The sequence below is a fragment of the Lissotriton helveticus genome, chromosome 3_1 (genome assembly GCF_964261635.1).
Source record: "Lissotriton helveticus chromosome 3_1, aLisHel1.1, whole genome shotgun sequence".
Taxonomy (NCBI): domain Eukaryota; kingdom Metazoa; phylum Chordata; class Amphibia; order Caudata; family Salamandridae; genus Lissotriton; species Lissotriton helveticus.
The window spans coordinates 617,863,624-617,882,456 of NC_136061.1; positions in this window are offsets into that span (position 1 = coordinate 617,863,624).

Sequence of the window (18,833 nt, forward strand, 5' to 3'; positions counted from 1 at the left end):
GGAAAATATGTTAGACAGATATTTTCAATAATATGATTTTATGTTTACATTACCTTTTTATTTTATTTTTTAAATGTATTGGATTGTACTTTAGTATTTGCAATGAAATGAAATTGAGGCATGTTTTATATTTGTACTACTGCTTTTAGGGCTGTTTTTTCATGACTCCGAAAAAAACGATATATGACTATGAGAATGGATGGATAATAGATTGCAAATTTTGGAGAAGGACTGGATTAGAGAAAGTAAAGCTTAATCATGGTAGCTATGGGTGAATTAGAATGAAAGGATAAATGAATATTTGGATTGTTTTGATGAATAAGCAAGGCATCTCTTCTCATGAGGAGCATGTTGCTCACCTACTTTGCTTACTTTGTTTATGTAGGGTTATCAAAGCTGTGGTTCAAAGTGCGGAGTATTTTAAATGTTTTGGCCTGCTCCCTTGACTTGCTGTGTTTGTTAAATGAGCCAGACTTATCCCACCCATCATTCATCACCCCCTTCCTGCCTTAGGCATTTGTTTGCCCCATATTGCTCCTTTATTTTTTCCTAAATTCTTCCATCCTCGCTTACCAAACTGGAAAACCCATTCTTGGCATGTGTCACAATTTATTTTATAACCATGTGAAGTGAAGTGAGTCCAGAATATATTTCATGGTTTCCCATAACAGATTTATTTTACACCTGTTCCGATTTTTCCCTTTCAACTTGTACAGTGACTGAATAAGCCAAAGAGGATGAATCGATGATCAGTGTAGTAGCCCCTATATTCTATATCAAAACAGCTCTACCCTACCTGTCTAAACCCTCTACCCTACCCCCTGCAGTATAGTTAGTCAAGTTTTCTTTCCTTGCTTACTGCCCAGCGAATGATTTTGTTGGAAATAATATGTGGTGGTGGGTGAGCCAACAGAGGAAAGTGGGAGGAAGTGCATAATTTGATGTCAAGTGTGGCATGTGGGATACACAGTGACGAATGTGCCAAATACAATCTATACAGCCTGTTGCTTTCCCTGCAGTGCAGTCATCTTTTTCCCCAACGTTTACTTACAGCAGACAGGATAATATTAATATTCGCATTTCATACATGAGTTGTGTGATGTAGTATATCATTTATTATTCAACTGTCTCTTTGAAGTCAGGGTAGAAAGAGAAATGCATTTGGAGCAGAGCAGGGCCATTGGAATTAAACATAGATAGTTGTCAACTACAGCTGCCCCAGATGCAGACAGTCGCAAATTACCTGATTAGTTGGCTAGCAATGAGCGTGGCTCAATTATTTTTGCACAACACACAACTTGTAGTCCATAGTGCATAAAGCTGTACTCATTATTGAGAGGTAATATATTATTCTACTCAAAGTGTCGGTTTATGGTTACTTGAAATGCCTTTATAAGAAAAAGAAATTCAAATCACTCTTTGTTTTATCCAGTGTTATTCTGCCTTAATTCTTTTTTGCCACAAAGACAGTGCTTTTTATGAAAGGCATGTGTGGGTAAAACAAAATTGGCCTTGTGACTCTCCTAATCATAATCGCATTTCAATGACCGTAGAGAACCAGCAATGTACTGCTACTGTGCCACCCAGTAATTTAAAGCAACTTTGTGCACAAAGCAAAATTTACAATGTGTCTTTTTTCTAGTTCTTTTTCTCAATATAGCTGCTCCTCCTGGTCCACCCATAGGACCCAACAGTCAGGAGATAGCAGCAATCTGCGGCAGCAGAATCTGAAGAGTATCCAGCTAGAGTACTGGCAGCTCGTGGTCCTGGAAGATGAGAAGGAGGAATCAAACGCCTCTCAGCCAGGTCCCAGTGTAGCCGGTCCCCATCAGCCTTGGCAACCCAACTCCTGGCTTCACCTGCTGCCACATTCTCCCACACTGACAACACCAGTCCATTGCTACACCTCATCCTGCAGCAGCTGGACACCATAGAGATCTGGCTAACCACAATGTAGCAGAGCCTGGACCAGCTCTGGACCGACATCCACAATACCCTCTTCTTGCCCTTTCTTATATTTTTTATTTTGGTGGGAGTGACTTTTTTGTTGGGGCTGGGTGGAGAGGGTGGGAAGGGAGTCGGGCCAGGGGTGGACTTTCTTTGGACATTTTACATTTGGAGCATTGGGCGTTGGTTCAGTTTTGTTTGGGGAGAGGGCTAGACATGTTGTATGGGTGGAGACGGTGGAATTCTTTATACAAAAAAATAAGGGGCAAACTATTTTATGTCATCTAAATGTATGCCTGAAGGAGTTTGTTTTACTTTTACTTTGCACTGCTGCCTTCAGCTTTTACACAGCCCATTTATGTGCTTTTAAAAGAAAGTGTAGTTATAGAGTTCTACTTCTCTAACTATCTTGACAATCAGGGGGAATGTTGCCATGACCTATATTGTCTACAATAACCTAGATAATCAATAGTAGCGGTTAGTTATTCACTTACTAAGTTAACTAGTTCACTTCACTCCATACTAGTTGTCTTACCAGAATATAGATGAAGTGATGACGGGGAAGGCATCACAACTTCACAAGCGAGATCCCACTTTCAGTTCCACCCAGGGGAGCTCCAACTGTATTAATAATATGAATGATTGATTATTCATCGTAGGCAACTACGTGGAAAAAAAAAGACTGAGTTAATGGGTTATATTTTATCAAAGCTTTACAGAGAATTGACACCTGAACACTACATGATGGCACAACAAGAATTCCTGATAGTGCTAAAATACAACAAGCATTGGAAATGCAATAGGTCTCGCATTAGGAAAGTTTGAGCGATTGGTATTGTAAATGACACTTTTTTTTATTTATGTGTTGGTTTTGAAAATAGCAAAATTAATAGCTTTGTCAGTTACAATGTCAATAGTTTTAACTTTCGCAAATGTGACACCTATAGCATTTGTAATGCAATGTGTGTTGTATTTACGTGACTTAGATGTATTGATATTACAAATAACAATGGCTTTTAATTTTGCAAATAATTAATACTTAAATAAAAGTTATTGTAATTTATAATGGCAATAGCTTAAACGTTTGTAAATAACTTTTGTGAAGATTATGTTCAGTGTATTTTATTGTGACAAAAATCCAAGAACATTGCATTTGCACCTACATACACACAGAGCCACACACACACACACACACACACACCCACACACACATATAGATGTGGTGGTGGTGGATCTGGGGGATATGGTGGTGGTGGATGTGGTGGTGGATGTGGTGGTGGTGGTGGTGATGGTGGATGTGGTGGTGATGGTGGTGGATGATGTGGGGGTGAATGTGGTGGTGGTGGTGGTGGATGTGGTGGTTGTGGATGTGGTGGAGGTGGTGGATGTGGTGGAGGTGGTGGATGTGGTGGTGGTGGTGGTGGTGGATGTGGTGGTGGTGGATGTGGTGAAAGTGGTGGTGGATGTGGTGGTGGTGGATGCAGTGGTGGATGTGGTGGTGGTGGTGGATGTGGTGGTGGTGGATGCGGTGGTGGTGGTGGATGTGGTGGTGGTGGATGCGGTGGTGGATGTGGTGGTGGTGGATGCGGTGGTGGTGGAAGTGGTGGTGGATGTGTTGGATGTGGTGCTGGTGCTGGTGGGTGTGGTGGTGGATGTGGTGGTGGATGTGGTGGTGGTGGTGGATGTGGTGGTGGTGGATGTGGTGGTGGTGGATGCGGTGGTGGTGGATGTGGTGGATGTGGATGTGGTGGATGTGGTGGTGGATGTGGTGGTGGATGTCATGGTGGATGTGGAAGTGATGGTGGATGTGGTGGTGGATGTGGTGGTGATGGTGGATGTGGTGGTGGATGCGGTGGATGTGGTGGTGGTGGATGCGGTGGTGGTGGTGGATGCAGTGGTGGTGGTGGATGGGGTGGTGGTGGTGGTGGATGGGGTGGTGGATGTAGTGGTGGTGGGTGTGGTGGATGTGGTGGTGGTGGGTGTGGTGGATGTGGTGGTGGATGTGGCTGTGGATGTGGCTGTGGCTGTGGATGTGGCGGTGGATGTGGATGTGGCGGTGGATGTGGTGGTGAATGTGATGGTGGATGTGGTGGTGGATGTGGTGGTGCATGTGGAGGTGGATTTGGAGGTGATGGTGGATGTGGTGGTGGTGGATGTGGTGGTGTTGGTGGATGTGGTGGTGGATGTGGTGGTGGATGTGGTGGTGGATGCGGTGGATGTGGTGATGGTGGATGCGGTGGTGGTGGTGGATGCGGTGGTGGTGGTGGATGCAGTGGTGGTGATGGATGGGGTGGTGGTGGATGGGGTGGTGGATGTAGTGGTGGTGGGTGTGGTGGATGTAGTGGTGGTGGGTGTGGTGGATGTGGTGGTGGTGGGTGTGGTGGATGTGGTGGTGGATGTGGCTGTGGATGTGGCGGTGGATGTGGCGGTGGATGTGGTGGTGGATGTGATGGTGGATGTGATGGTGGATGTGGTGGTGGATGTGATGGTGGATGTGATGGTGGATGTGGTGTTGGATGTGGTGGTGGAAGTGGTGGTGCATGTGGAGGTGGATTTGGAGGTGATGGTGGATGGATGCACACATGGATGGATGCAAATGTGAATGGGTGGGTGAATGGATGCATGAATACGTTTATAGTTGATAGGTGTATACTTGGATGAATATAAGGTTGGATGGGCGTGCCTGCATGCGAGGGTGGATGGGTAGGAGTGGCAAGTCACACGGAGATGGATGAAAGTGTGAATGGGTGGATTTATAGAAACTGGATAATTTCAGATACAATTTATAATAAGAGGCGCTTTGCAGGCAGAGAAGGTAGCCTTTTCTATTGCCTCAGAAGACATGGCTGATAAGTAGGTCCATCGCACTAGTGTTAAGATAATTTTGAGGCTTAATATTTTTTAATAGATCGGTTGGTAAAATCATCCATCTATAATACCATGGAACGGTGTAATCATTCTAAAATCTACAGTTCTTTTTTTAAGCTAACAAATCAGCCACTCATTAAAATGCACTTCGTGTACATTTTACATGTCTCCGCAATTCGAAATAGGAAGAAAGCCGGGTGGCAGAAAAAAATGACGTTTTCTAGCCCAGAGTCTGTCTGTAAAGGTGTTAATTCTATAGCAAAAACACCCGACTACAGTTGCGAATTGCATTAGAAACCAGGTATGAAGAAGCCATCGGAGCAGTTCTCAAACGACCCTCCCAGAAAAAAATATATATACTTTCGAATTAATTGGTAAACACAACAAGCGTACACATGGCGGAAACAAAGTTATAGAGATAAAGCTTTGTAAATAAAGGGTGCAGTCTGTAACACTTACCTCGAACGAGAAGTTTAAAACAAAGTAGGGCAACACTGTATCACCCTATCCATGTGCATTTTAGCAACTGAACGCCATATATATACGAATTTTGCATATATAGGTCCGAGTTTAGGCGTACATAAAATGTTGCGTTAAAGATTCAAACTGCATCTTAATCCACTTAAATAAAGTAAGAACCCATAATTAAAAATAAAAGTCACACAAAAACTCTTAATCAGGCGAGGTTGGTGAAATTACATCAGCTTGATTCACCATAAACACTTTTTTAGCAAATGAAGTCAAACGTAATTTCCCGAACCGCCTGTGTACTGCAGCCTCTGTTATTGTGAAATAGTAAATATTTGCTTAGGAGTCAGTCCATGACAGGCCGCCGCGCTTCGGCCTGATGAGAGATCAACATTATCAGAGCGAGGACAAAGGCAATGACTGAACAACAGTTTGTTTGAAGTGACTGCAACATAATAAACGGCCTGTGGTCAGCTGGAAAACATTCAACTGTGTTTGACAAAGCGAAGCCGGAGGACTAAGCCAAGGCTGTGTCACTGAAAACTATCGAAGCAGAACTGTGACGAGCCCATCAGAAGCTATCAGATCATTTTCCTCAACACCCGCCGCTCCCCACCTCCAACGGGGCAATGAGGGCGTGTTTGGTGATGCAAGCAGAAGAAAAAGGTTCAGCTACCTGCGGAACCGTAAACAACACCCATTTGAACAACAGAGTAGACAGAGCCCCAGTACGTATGTTCTGCGCACACTTGTACATTCAAAATAGAACACGAATCAAATACAGCCCATGAAGTCCATATATTACAGTAAAAACACAGTTGAAGGCAAGCAGACATGGGCTGCAGTCTCCAAGGTTGCTTACCTGTCGAATAAACACAGCTCTACACGGGGTAAAATTAGACATTCAGAATAAAATTAAACAAGACGGAGGGCATTGCTGTGGGGAGGGGGGAGGAGAAATGCGACACGGCCGCAGCAGGGGTGGAGCAGGGAGAGCGGCCTTTGAAGTGCACTTCACACGGCCGGCCGGCCGTGAAACTGAAAGCACGGCCGGCCGGCCGTGAAAGCCTTTGACGCCGCAGGGGGTGGAGCGGCACCAAGCTGGGCAACAGATGGCTGACAATTTGATGCTGTGCACGCGCATTTTAGGTCAATGCGCTTGCGCATTGACCTAAAAGCGCACGGGCACAGCACCAAATCGCCAGTTGGGTAAAGTCTGTTTAAGTGCCTATAGTCTCGCTCTGCTCAATGCGCATGCGCATTGAGAGGCGAGACCTAAAAATAGCAATGCTAGTAAGTTTCAGCTAATGGGGAGCTAGTAGTATTTACAAAATCCTAGAGATATAACAAATGTACTCGCAGTCTGGAGTGGACAAGATTAGGCTAGGCGTTTATGGTTACACAACTCAAGGCCTGAATGATGATGCTGATGTTTGATGTTCTTCATTATATACCTAAAATATGGATCACTTTTCATGTGTGGGTGGGCAAATGGGGCCAGTGTGGGCTATTGCTGAGAAGATCCTTCAGTAAATTGGTGTTGCTTTCACCATATCCGCCCCAACAAGTGTGTGATCCATTGGTGGTGTAAATTAAGCCCCTTTGAGGCAGGCAACAGATTGGAATTTGGAAGTCTTGGAAATAAAGAGACTGTCTGGGGCTAGAAGATGAAAAAAACAGAAGGATTGTTCTGTAGTTCCTAAGAATACATAGGATCTACACGTTTAGACAACATAAACTAAGGTATTGGTGTCCAGACTAATTTCATACACCCCAAAGGATATGTCAGACTTTAGACCAGCTAGCTCACAGTGCCACCATAAGCCCCCTAACCTTACCAAGGAGCAAATCGTTTTTGACAACTATCAAACATGACAACCCTTGATCCTTCAGGGATTGTGGAACAGTGCAGTACTTTTTGCTCTGTCAATAGTGCTCCCTTAGTCTCAGAGAGATGCACAGAATAAACAATGGGTATATTTTCAATAAACGTTTATCGAACCAGCGCCAATCTAGTGTAAAACATGTGTGCTGCGACAACCATTAGACAGAAACAGATGTATAAGATTACAAGCACCAATAGAGTAAGTAAAAGGTAGGATTCTACCGTGGTGCTAAAAAGGTGGATATATACATGCATATAGATACATGACCGTAACCAAGAGTACTCCTATGGTGCAAACCCTGCCTCAGTGTACCTAGGTGTACCTAGCATGTTTGTAGGTGTAGAGCAAAGAATCCCCTAGGAAAGAGTCAAATTACCATTACCTGATGGGAGGGAATGAAGGACCCCATTTCGGTCTTGAGCTGGACATTCCACAAGGGATGTCAGGTGGCTGCATATTGTAGCTTCTGCAGGCCGGGACCTCGGCATCTAGTGTCAGCGTTGAAGCTTCTCCTCTAAATAATAATAATAATAATAATAATAATAATAAGGGAATTTGTAAAGCGCCTGGTTACGCCCGATGGCGTGTCCCCGCGCTGTAGTGAGTGGATGAGCAAATCCCCCCTTCCCTGCAAGTTGCATCCTACTCCCATTATTGGCCGAACAGTTACGTTTTGAGCTCTGTTCTAAAACTGCTCTCAGATGGCTCCAGCCGAAGCTGGATGGGGAGTTAATTCCATTTCCTGGCCGCCAGGAGCCTAAAAGACCTTCCACCCATCCAAGCCCTCTTCACTCTTGGGACTAGTACCAGTCCAGTTCCACTAGATCTAAGGGGACGTGCGGGTTTGTACAAGGTAATGAGACTCAGTAGATCTCTGGGGCCCCTCCCTTGAACGATGCGACGGGAAATACAGAGGGCTTTAAACATGATTCTCTTCCTGACAGGAAGCCAGTGAAGAGTATCCAATGCCCTTTTAGAATTAGCCCACCTCGGTTGTCTTAAAACAAACCATGCAGCTGTATTTTGCATACCTTGGAGCTGGTTCAGACTTTTGACCGTGGCCCCCAGATATAGAATGTTGCCATAGTCCAGGCATGACGTGACGAGTGCGTGCACTAACGTCTTCCTGGCCTCAATCGGGAGGAGATCCATGGTTTTTCGCACACTTTTCAGGACACCATAGCAGCTCCCCACCACACGTCTAATCTGGGATTCAAAGGTTAAGTCGGAGTCTACCCATATGCCCAGGTTCTTTGCCAGGGGACGTAGTGTCGGATCAGGGCCCATATCCGATGGCCACCATGCCAGTGACCATATAGATGGGCGCTCCCCTACCACGATCTCCTCCGTCTTGCTGCCATTTAACTTCAGGCAGTTGTCCGCCATCCAGGTGGCAAGCTCCTGCTCCCATGCTCTGAAGTTGGAAGCCGCCATACCCGGCGTCCATGATAGCGAGATAACCAGCTGGGTGTCATCTGCATATGACACGATCCTGACTCCAAAACCCTCCACTATCCCAGCCGCAGGAGATACATATAAATTAAATAGAGTCGGGCTGAGGGCAGATCCCTGAGGCACACCCTGGTCCAGATTGACAGAATCGGAGTAATATGCACCCTGCCTGACCTGGAAGCTACGTCCCATCAAAAATGATTGTATCCACTTGAGAGCAGAACCTGAGACACCATCTCTGTTGAGACACTGTAGCAAGGTGTAATGTGCCACAGTGTCGAAGGCGGCGCTCAGATCTAAGAGAATGAGAGCCATTGTCTGTCCCTCATCTGCTTCCTGCCTAATAGTCTCCATGGCCATAAGTAGGGCTAACTCTGTGGAATGTAGTGACCGGAAACCAAATTGAGTGTGATGCAGGTGGTTAGCTTCCTCCATATATGCCATAACCTGGGAGTTGGCAACCTTTTCTGCCACCTTCGCCATGTACGGTAGCGGTGAGATAGGACGGAGATTGTCCAGCTTCTCAAAGCTGATGTTGGATTTCTTCCGGATTGGTAAGACCACCGCCTTTTTCCAATTAGCCGGCACCGTATGCGTATTAAATGTGCCATTTAGAAGGTGCCTAATGTATGGCTCAAGAGTTATAGCACTCTCCCCAAGCAATTTAGCTGAGGCCGGATCTCTAGGAGAGCCTGATTTTACGGCCCTGAAGATACTGCTGAGAGCCTCTGGGGGGGGGACATAAAGCATTCTAGCCTCAAGCTTACCCCAGGCCCTCCAGTTAGTTCCATAAATTCTGCCGCCGTTTTCCTAATACTCGGAAAGGAGGAATAGATCTTTTTCACTTTATCAGAGAAAAAAGCCGCAATACGGTTGCAAGAATCTACAGAGCCCTCAGCATCAACAGTATGAGCTGCTAATGAGGAGATCTCTTTATAGATCTTAAATAGTTCCTTAGAGAAACTGCCCGCTGCTCCAATTCTCTCTGCATAATAAGTGGCCTTAGCCTGTCTGATAAACCTTTGGTATTTCCTTCTCTGTTTTAAATATCTCATTTTGGCCTGATTAAGAAAGCCTTTCCTCCACTGTCTCTCCAGGTGTTTACATTCTGTTTTGGCTAAGCGAAGGTCATCATTATACCAAGCAGCCGATTTCTGTACTCTATTTAGAGTTTTAATCTGTCGCAGCGGGGCAGTACTATCCAGTGCTTTAGTTATGTTTCTGTCTAAATTGATGGAGGCAGACTCAATATCAGAACCCCCTGGTGCCCCACCTGAAACCAGAGCTGCATTCAATGTGGAACGTGAGAAGCCTACCCAGTTGTGACACAGGTGGTTAAGCTCTGGTTGCTCCTGGGTTTTGGATTTAGGGGTCTTAACCACAAATCGAACGAAAAAGTTGTCAGACCAAGGTATGGGTATAGGGATATTAACATCAATACCCTGCCAGTTGGCAAATACAGGATCCAGCAGATGGCCATGTTTATATGTGGGGACCCTTGATTTCAAATCAAATTGCAGTGATTTTAATTCTGATGCCCCACCGTTAAGGGAGTCCTCAAAGTGAATATTAAGGTCACCCAGCAGAACAAATGTATAATTCCGTAGAGCTATGTCTATAATCCCTTCCGAAAGGCTAGGCACAAACCGCACCTGTGACCCAGGAGGTCTGTACACTAGAAACCCTTTCAGCGTATCATACGCGCTGACTCTGAACGTGAATAGGCCTGCCTCACTATCCACTATGGTCGCAGGTTCCAATGAGCAACCTAGTGGGTGTTTAAACACAATGGCTATCCCACAACCTGGGCAAAACGGATAACGTCGAACCCAGAAAAAGCAAAGTTGACCATTAGAGAGATTGGTGAAAGATTTCACGCCAGAGGATATCCAGAGTCCATAATCAATGAAGCTGAACAGAAAACAGCAAGCTTACACAGAACGGATTTATTGACAATAAGACATAAACCTCAGTTAGACAGAATGACAGTAGTGTCTAAATACTCCACTGCGAGTTTCAACTTCAAGAAGATTATCAATAATCACTGGAACATTCTCAAAGCAGAACCTGATTTTAAACAGACTTTTGACAATCCGCCGATCTTTTCTTTCACCAGAAACAGAAATTTTGGAGAAATGTTGAAACCAACTACCACAGATTCCAAACTATATCGTGGTACCCGTCCATGTCTTCAATGCGGCAACTGTAACAATATCATGAGAGGAAATCAAATAGTACATCCTATGAAGGGTCATAAAATCAAACTGAGAGTCAACGCGACTTGCGACACGTCGAACTTGATATATATGTTGAAATGCCCTTGTGGCAAAGTATATGTCGGCAAGACCGAACGAAAAATAAAAATCAGAATCAACGAACATAAGTCAAACATAAGAACAAAAAACTTAAATCGACAATAGGGAGTCATTTTTCTGAAGCTAATCACAACATTTCCCAACTCCAATATGTGGTTCTTGAAACTATTGAGAAGATTGAAGGCAGAGATAACAACCGTTTTCTTCTACAAAGAGAGAATCACTGGATCTATTTAATGAACTCCAGCAAGCCGAACGGCCTCAATGACCGCATCGAATTTGCATGCTATCTATGATATTGACTCATGAATTTGTAGTACCTTTTTGAACTTTTTTCTCCCCTGTTGGAACTGAAAGGGGATCGATCTGCATATCCAATTTTATTATTTTTTCTAATTATGGGTTCATTCTAAATCTCATCATAATGTGCACTGTAATGCATCTCTAACATTGCAATAGAAACGATATATTAGTTTGTTGTTTATAATGCTGATCAGCCATTGGGGGACTTCCGATCACATGATCGGAACTTCGTCCAATTGCATTACATCTTACTTTGAACAGAAAAACCGTAGATATCTTATACCTGATATGAGTGGTTAAGTCTTTTCAAACAGTTTTTCGCGCTAGACACGTTTGGGAAACCGTCCGAACCACACAGGAGACGCTAATGCGTATCGCTAGTAAGTCAAACTGAAACAGTGATTCTTAAATCTTGTATAGAAGATTGGTTTACACATGATATTTACGCATTCTCTTGTTTAAACTTTATCACCAGTCATTGACTTCGAATGAATTAGAAAACAAACAACACGTGAGTGTATAAAGATTCTGTTGACAATTTAGCTTGCATGTACACAAGGGGAGAGCACTACGGTCACAGGCACTATGTCTTAGTGATACACTGAAAATGTAATGAATTTGTTTTGAGTATGTTATTACATTTACAGCAATTTGAATAGAATTTCTTTTCTTGCTTCTAGTTGTTGTCCCAGAAGAAGGGCAAATAGCCCGAAATGCATCGGACTTAAAAATGTGTTGTTTTCTGATCATGGAATGTTATTTAATGAACTATACAATTGAATAGAAACATTTTCTAAATTGAACTTATACACATAAACTTTGAAATGATTTCAACACTGAATGAACTTTTCTTTGAATTCATTTGAATTTATCATTTGAAGAGTGGAGCGCCAGGGGATGCTTCTGATTTCTATTGGCAGCACGATTTCATGATCCCACAACCTCTGCCAGCCAGCCTATCAACCCTGGCAATCTTATAGCCAGGAGGAAGGGCCTCAATATTATCTGGCTCTGAGTCGGCGTCCTGCCACCTTTCCGTAAGGAATAAGAGGTCAAGTTCCTTGTCCACTAGAAGATCAAAGATATCCAAATTATGTTTCACCATGGATCTGCAGTTTAGCAGGCCACAGGCCAACTCTGTGTCCCCTAACTTTTGTTTGCCTGTAGTGCTGTATCGGAACGGGCAGTGGTTACAGCTATTATTCTAATCCACTTGCATACTGTGGCTCCATGCACTAGGTACCTTGGGGCGGAGATCATATAGTTGACCCAGACTCCATTGCACACAGGACTTGGAATGACCAGAGTTTCTGGCCCCGGTCCCCGAACGGGCGCAGACGGGCTTGCCTTTGGCGCACCTTCGGCGCGCCGGCGGCGCGCCCACTGCGCGGCTGCTCTCCCATGTGCCCTATATCCTGTGCAGGGCTGCAGCCACTAGACCGCTGACCGTGGAACCGGAAGTGCCTTTGCTCTTCCTTCCACGCACTCCGCGCAACGGCGCTAGTCGCCGCGTCGGACCGGGGCGGGAAGGAGGGACAGACAAGCAAGGCCCCCGGCAAGTTTCTATATCACCCCCCACTGACTGTACAGCAACCAGCCTCAGGTACAGTTAAGCGCCGGTTTACAAAGTGCACATGCAGGGTTTAAAATGCAGGATTTAAAATGCACGAACACAATCAAGTTTTAAAACAAAGTTTTAAAATGCTATTTAAGATTGCGCGAATTCCACTCAGCAGGGAGTAGCACCACTAGCAGCTCAAGGGCTCTGCCACTGCCCACTCACCACTCTGCCTAACTAGTGATGGTATGGGTCTTTTATACCATAAAGATAGCCTCGAGGTTTCTCACACAATCAATATGTTGTGAGTACAATTATGCAAATGAGACTAGAACAATACCTGAGAATATGCAGAATAGTTCTTTCACCCTAGGATGAAGATGACCATGACTTTTACACAGAGTATGTTCACGCTGTTATGTACACGCTGCTATGTACACGCTGTTATGAACATGCTGTTATGTACGGCATGTGCAGGGACTTTTTCTAAGAATCTTCATGCATAATGAATTAGGCTAGTTTCAAGGAAACCGATTGACATTTATTCAGCACATAAATGTGTAGAAGCCATCTTTCTTGTATGATACCAAATGCTGTAAGCTTTTAGGCCCTGCTAAGTTGACGTAAAAAGCAGTGCACAAAATGCTTGTACTTTTCCATTTGCTTCAGAGACACAGCTTTTGTAACACAAGGTTTGCTCAAGAATAATATGTGACAGGGGAGATGCTCGTGTAGACATAGACATTTCAGCATAGCACATTTTGCAATATGTCTGGTCCTTTCTATTATGATGCAATAATTAGCTGGGAAAGTACCAACGTTGATAGATCACATTACAGTGGAAAGTCCCCATAGCTGCCCACTTGGGACACGTGGTCATCAACAGTATATTTCGGACCTTAAAAGGTATAGCACAATCTTGCTAATGGTCAAATGGATAAGGCTTAATTTGTGCTATGTATGTGATGATGCTGCATCCTTTGTGATTTTGGCCTATAAAAGCTGTCACCAACGTCACATCTTTGGGCATTCAATATCTATATTGCCTGCCTCCGTGCTGCACGTACTTTTGCATTATTTGTTGTTCTCCAATAAATCTTGCTAACAGTTGTGCTGACAGAGACTTGTGTTATTTGTATTATTCCTTATTATTTCTATTTCAGCTTCTACATTTGGTGGAGAATGCAGCCCCAAAACATCTGACCGGCTTCGACGGCCACCGGCTGCTGGACTCGAACTCCTTGGAGCTCGGAGACCTGGGGTGATAACATTTCAATTTGTCTTCTCTATCTCCGCTCTCTGGCTGTTGGAGGACGACACCAGTACTTAACCGTTAGTTGCCTGTGTCATTTCTTTGGCTCCTGCTCTTTCTCTCGCAGAACATTTGTATAGCACTGTTTTTACCGGATTCTAAGCACTCTCCTTCTATCTCCTTTTCTTTTGGTCCTCTTCTCATGCCCCTGCCAGTGATTCTTTCACCGGTGTGCCTCTGTCTAGGGTATATCTCCTTGGCTGTCACACTGGCCGTCCTCATTCCTTTCTTTGTTCTCCTTTTTCTTGCTCTGATAATTTCCATGTCCCTGTGTCGCCATTCTGTCGGTGACATTTCCTCCGCTTCCTCTTAATGTTTGCTTGGCGCCACTCACTCTGTTTCCGCTTCGAAGCTCTTTCTGCGTTTTGACCTCTGACACTGCTGCCGACTCTCAGCTCTCTTTTAGTTTCTGGTCCTCATCTCCACCCCTTCAGACCACCGATGGTGTCCTTCTGCTTGATTTCATGCACGCAGTCACTACCTGAGGCTACGCAGCGCTTGGTTGTAACTAGGGCCAAGAAGGGTGAACTTTTGCGACTCTTTTGTTGTGCCTGCGGAGAATCTCCGGTGTATGGGGGTAGAGTACCATTTGGCCCCCGTTCCTCTGGTGGCAGATGAAGTCGGTATGCGTTGGCAGACCAGTAATCACTCAGTGAGTACATATTGAGGGGTTTAAACCCTCCTGGTTGGATTGCAGCAGGTAGCCCCTCGTTTAAGAGTCGTGGCAGTTTCGCTCCACATGTGCAGGTGGATGCGGTGAAAGCACCTGTGGCTGCACACGGTTTAGGTGCAGCGGCTGCACATAGTTCAGGTGCAGGAAAGATATTGTATATTTGGTGTTTGGATAAGATACCATTGTAATATTGTGATTTGTATTTTTGTTGACACATGTGTCCTTTGTGTATTTTTGGGTTTGTCGCCACGCTGTCACTGACGGCTCTGTTGGTGGCTGTGTCTCTCTCTGGTGTGCACTCCTGGCGCTGGGCCAGTGTTGCACCATCTTTTTGCCTCTAGCGTCTGTGGGACACAGTTGCCATCTCCTTGCATATTTCTCTTCCGTTGTTCCTGGCGGTGGGCCAGTTACAAGGGGGAGGAGTGTTTGTTATGATCTCGGTTTTGAGTTTCCTCTCATGTGTATCCTCTGATTGTGTTGTCCTCTGTTTTATTCCCTCTCTTTTTCCGTCTGCTGTCGCTGCCACTGGGTAACTATGTTTCCACTGTGGCTCTGTGTATTCTTTTTAATGCCCTGTGCGTGGGCATTCTTTGCCAAGCTTTCGTTTCTTGTCTCAAGGGGGCCTGCATCTGTTTGTTCCTAAGGGGACAGAAAAGGGACTTCGCAGCTGGAGCACCCCTATTGGCTAGCCTGAGTTCTGAGGGAGCTCAGTCAAGAGTGGGCTGACGAGCCCCTTTAGGACCTTGGTTGCAGGGACTGGAGGAGGGTTGGTGATTAGCATCCCCTCCAGATTTACATATTAGTTATATGCGTGAACTGTTTTCAGCTGGTGCTTCATTCAGAATTAAAATTAGGGTTGCATTTGTGTTTCTGCGCAGCCAGTGGCGCTCCAACCAGACTGATAAGTTTAGAGACCCTGCTCAGTGGGAGCAGGGTCAGGAGGATTCGGTGGGAATTCTCGGTAGTGGGCCCATGGGTGCGGTCGCAGTTTGAGCACACCCAGCATTGCGAGGGGTTGTAACTGCAGATACTACCCTGGTGTTCTCTCGCTGTCTATGATTCAGGGTTCACCTCGCTCCTAGATGAAGTGCTTTATACTTGGATTAGATTATACTTGCTGTACTGTCACCTTCACCTCTGGGGTCTGGTGAGGGCAAAAATTTGCATTTGTTCCTTGACCACGAAGTAACTCCCTGAAACTAGGCAGCCAAAGACTACTGATGTTTCAAGGAGGGTGTACTTCTTCAGTTTCCTTTCTTGCCTATGGACACTCACTGAGGCTCCAGGGGCGGAAGGTGTAGGATGTTAAGAAAAGGAGGGGGGTGAACGCCTTGTTTCACACAGGGGAGGGATACATCATTTATTGTTTTCCTTTATTTGCATTAATAGGTTTTTGAGTTTTATGATTTTTGTTGTCAATACCAGTGTTCTGCAGTTAATAAATTTGACTGTACATCTACATTTTTGACTGCTCTGACTTTGACACAATGACGCCAATTTATGTTGCCATTTTCATACTATAATGCTGCTAGACTGCTCAAATAGACACTTTCACATTGTTTTTATATTGCACATTACCCTATGACTGTGCACTGCTACTTATGAAATGATAGATTCCAGCTCTCCTTATGATTACACTCATTGCACTCATGCTACTTTGGGATTAAATAAAACACCGGGATCAGGTGCTTGGGTAGGTTTGGACCACCTAGGGATAGACACCGGCTATTTGTGTTATATGTATGTGCCTGTGTAAGTGCAGAGTTCACCTGTTTTTGTCTCACTTTTTATGTGATTCTACAAACTTTGTTCAGCAGCACCTCTGTGGGTCTACGTGGCCCAAGGAGAAAGGTAGGGGACAAAATATCTTCCTCTACCTCTGTCTCTTTTCTTCCTACCTAAGAATATTTTCAGTGAACTTGTAGCAAATGCCATTTCATGTCACGTTGTCTGATGATGGCACTTGCTCCACTTCATTGAACAACGCGCAGCTGGCTGTATGATTGCTTAATGATTAGTTGAACATATCTGTTATCCGTCCCCCACACCTCAGGAATGGGCAGCCAGAAATAGCCTGCTGGCTACCTTCGGTGTCACTGTATTGGAGTGTGTCTGTAAATTTGTCTATTGCAATAGGGACAGATGACTCCTTCCCACATACAACTAATAATTGGGGTACGAGTGACCTACAAGTAACACAACTGTTTTGCTGTTTCCTATCTTTTGAAAATGGGGGATACAAATATGACAAAATGGACTGAATATTGTGTTTTGTTTAGATTACTATATGTTTCCTGTGACCGTCTGGTGCACTGCCTCCTGCTGGACACTATGGGTGCTCTCCAGATGTGACTAGGTGTCCACCTACTCACAACAAGAAGGGTGTTGGTGTTGCGTTGCCTTATATGCATTCATTTAAAGTACTGTTATTGTATTGTATGCATTTATGTGAAGTGTTATTTTAGTGCTATTTTAAGTAATTTCACAGGCCTCCCTATATTTGCAGTGCAAAGTGCTTGTTCCCTTACTGGGTTTGCGCAACATAAATATAACAGTACATGGTAACATTATTAATGATGTGAACGACCAGTAGATGTAAATATATCCAGTGTTGCATCTTAATTTCTAGCAATGTACTTTTGATATTTATTCTTATTAACTAGTTTTTTTTCATGCTAGGCTGGGTAACACGCCCATTTGCTGCACTCCCAGGCAGTGTCAACAGCCCTGTTATCTTAAAATAGAAACATCCCTTCAGTGAGATTACATGTATGTGAGTGACCACGCTTCTCCTCTGTGAGGAAGTGGGGGGCAGTGGGGGCGCGCTGAAGTATGTTTACCCTTACAGTGCAAAGTAAATGTGTTTTTGGAAAGGATACATCTGCCTGTGCCAAACATATATGTATGCACTGGCATTCTCTACCACAGGGGCACAACAGACCAAACTGTCCCATGATGAACAGACCTTTTGCAAATTTTCACGCACAAACTCATAAACGGCGAAGTTAACGAAATAGAACTTGTAACAGGATGTTTCAAATACTGCTTCTCTTGTAACAATGGGACAGGAAGCAGCCTGTCCGGCTTCCAGGTTCTGAAGAAAAAGAGCTGTTAAAATAATGCACAGAAAGGGCACGAGGAGAATTGACCTCTCCTGAGACACTTAACACCCCTGATTATTTCGTAGAGTAAAATGAATAGTTACTGAGAAATTTTCTAAACGATACAATACAACGGTTTTCTGTGGGTATGAACAGAATAGGTTAAGAGAGAAAAAAAAGGGGGTTTTGTTTCCTAACATTTTCATTTTCAGATGCAAGAACGTCGGAGACAAGATATTTGTTTATTGTACGTGTCTGTTTTATGTGTCATCTTGTTTCCTGGTATGCGTCATGTCAATAGACATTGTAAGGGCCACAGTAATGGCGTCTCAAGGCCCGTCTCGCCCTTATATCGCAGGAGTACATTACAACAGGAGACATTTGTTGTCAGGTAGCAAGAGTGCCCTGCACAGCATTACATTCAGGATAACAGTCTACAGCAGAAGTGTTGAAGATAGTGTTGTAAAGTTCTCTGAGTTCAATGTGTATTTCATGAAGATGCAGCGCTGTTTAATTTCTGTGCATCTGGTTATTTCAGTGCATTGATAGGTATTGTCCCTGGTTTTTAAAAGTGTGCATTTGAACATATTAGCTATCTCCTAACAATGGCAACAGTGCCAGTATTGAGCTAAAAGATGAATGATCAGGGTGGCCTGGGTTCCCATTATTAAGAAAGATGTTGTAAGTTGCTACGATGAAAATGAAATTCCCAGGATAACACAATTAGGTCATGTTAGGTAGCTGGCTTATTTTCCCCATTTCTCACTCCACAGACGGCAGCCTAACATATAACATCCCCATCCTCACAAGCACATATAGAATAGCACTAGGTACATTGAGCTCTTAAAGGGTTTTTCCGAATTGAATGGCGCAAGGAGAAGTACTATTTTATGTATGCATATAGAAGAAATATTGTGTATGTACATTAATGTTTTTCATTTCTAGGTTCT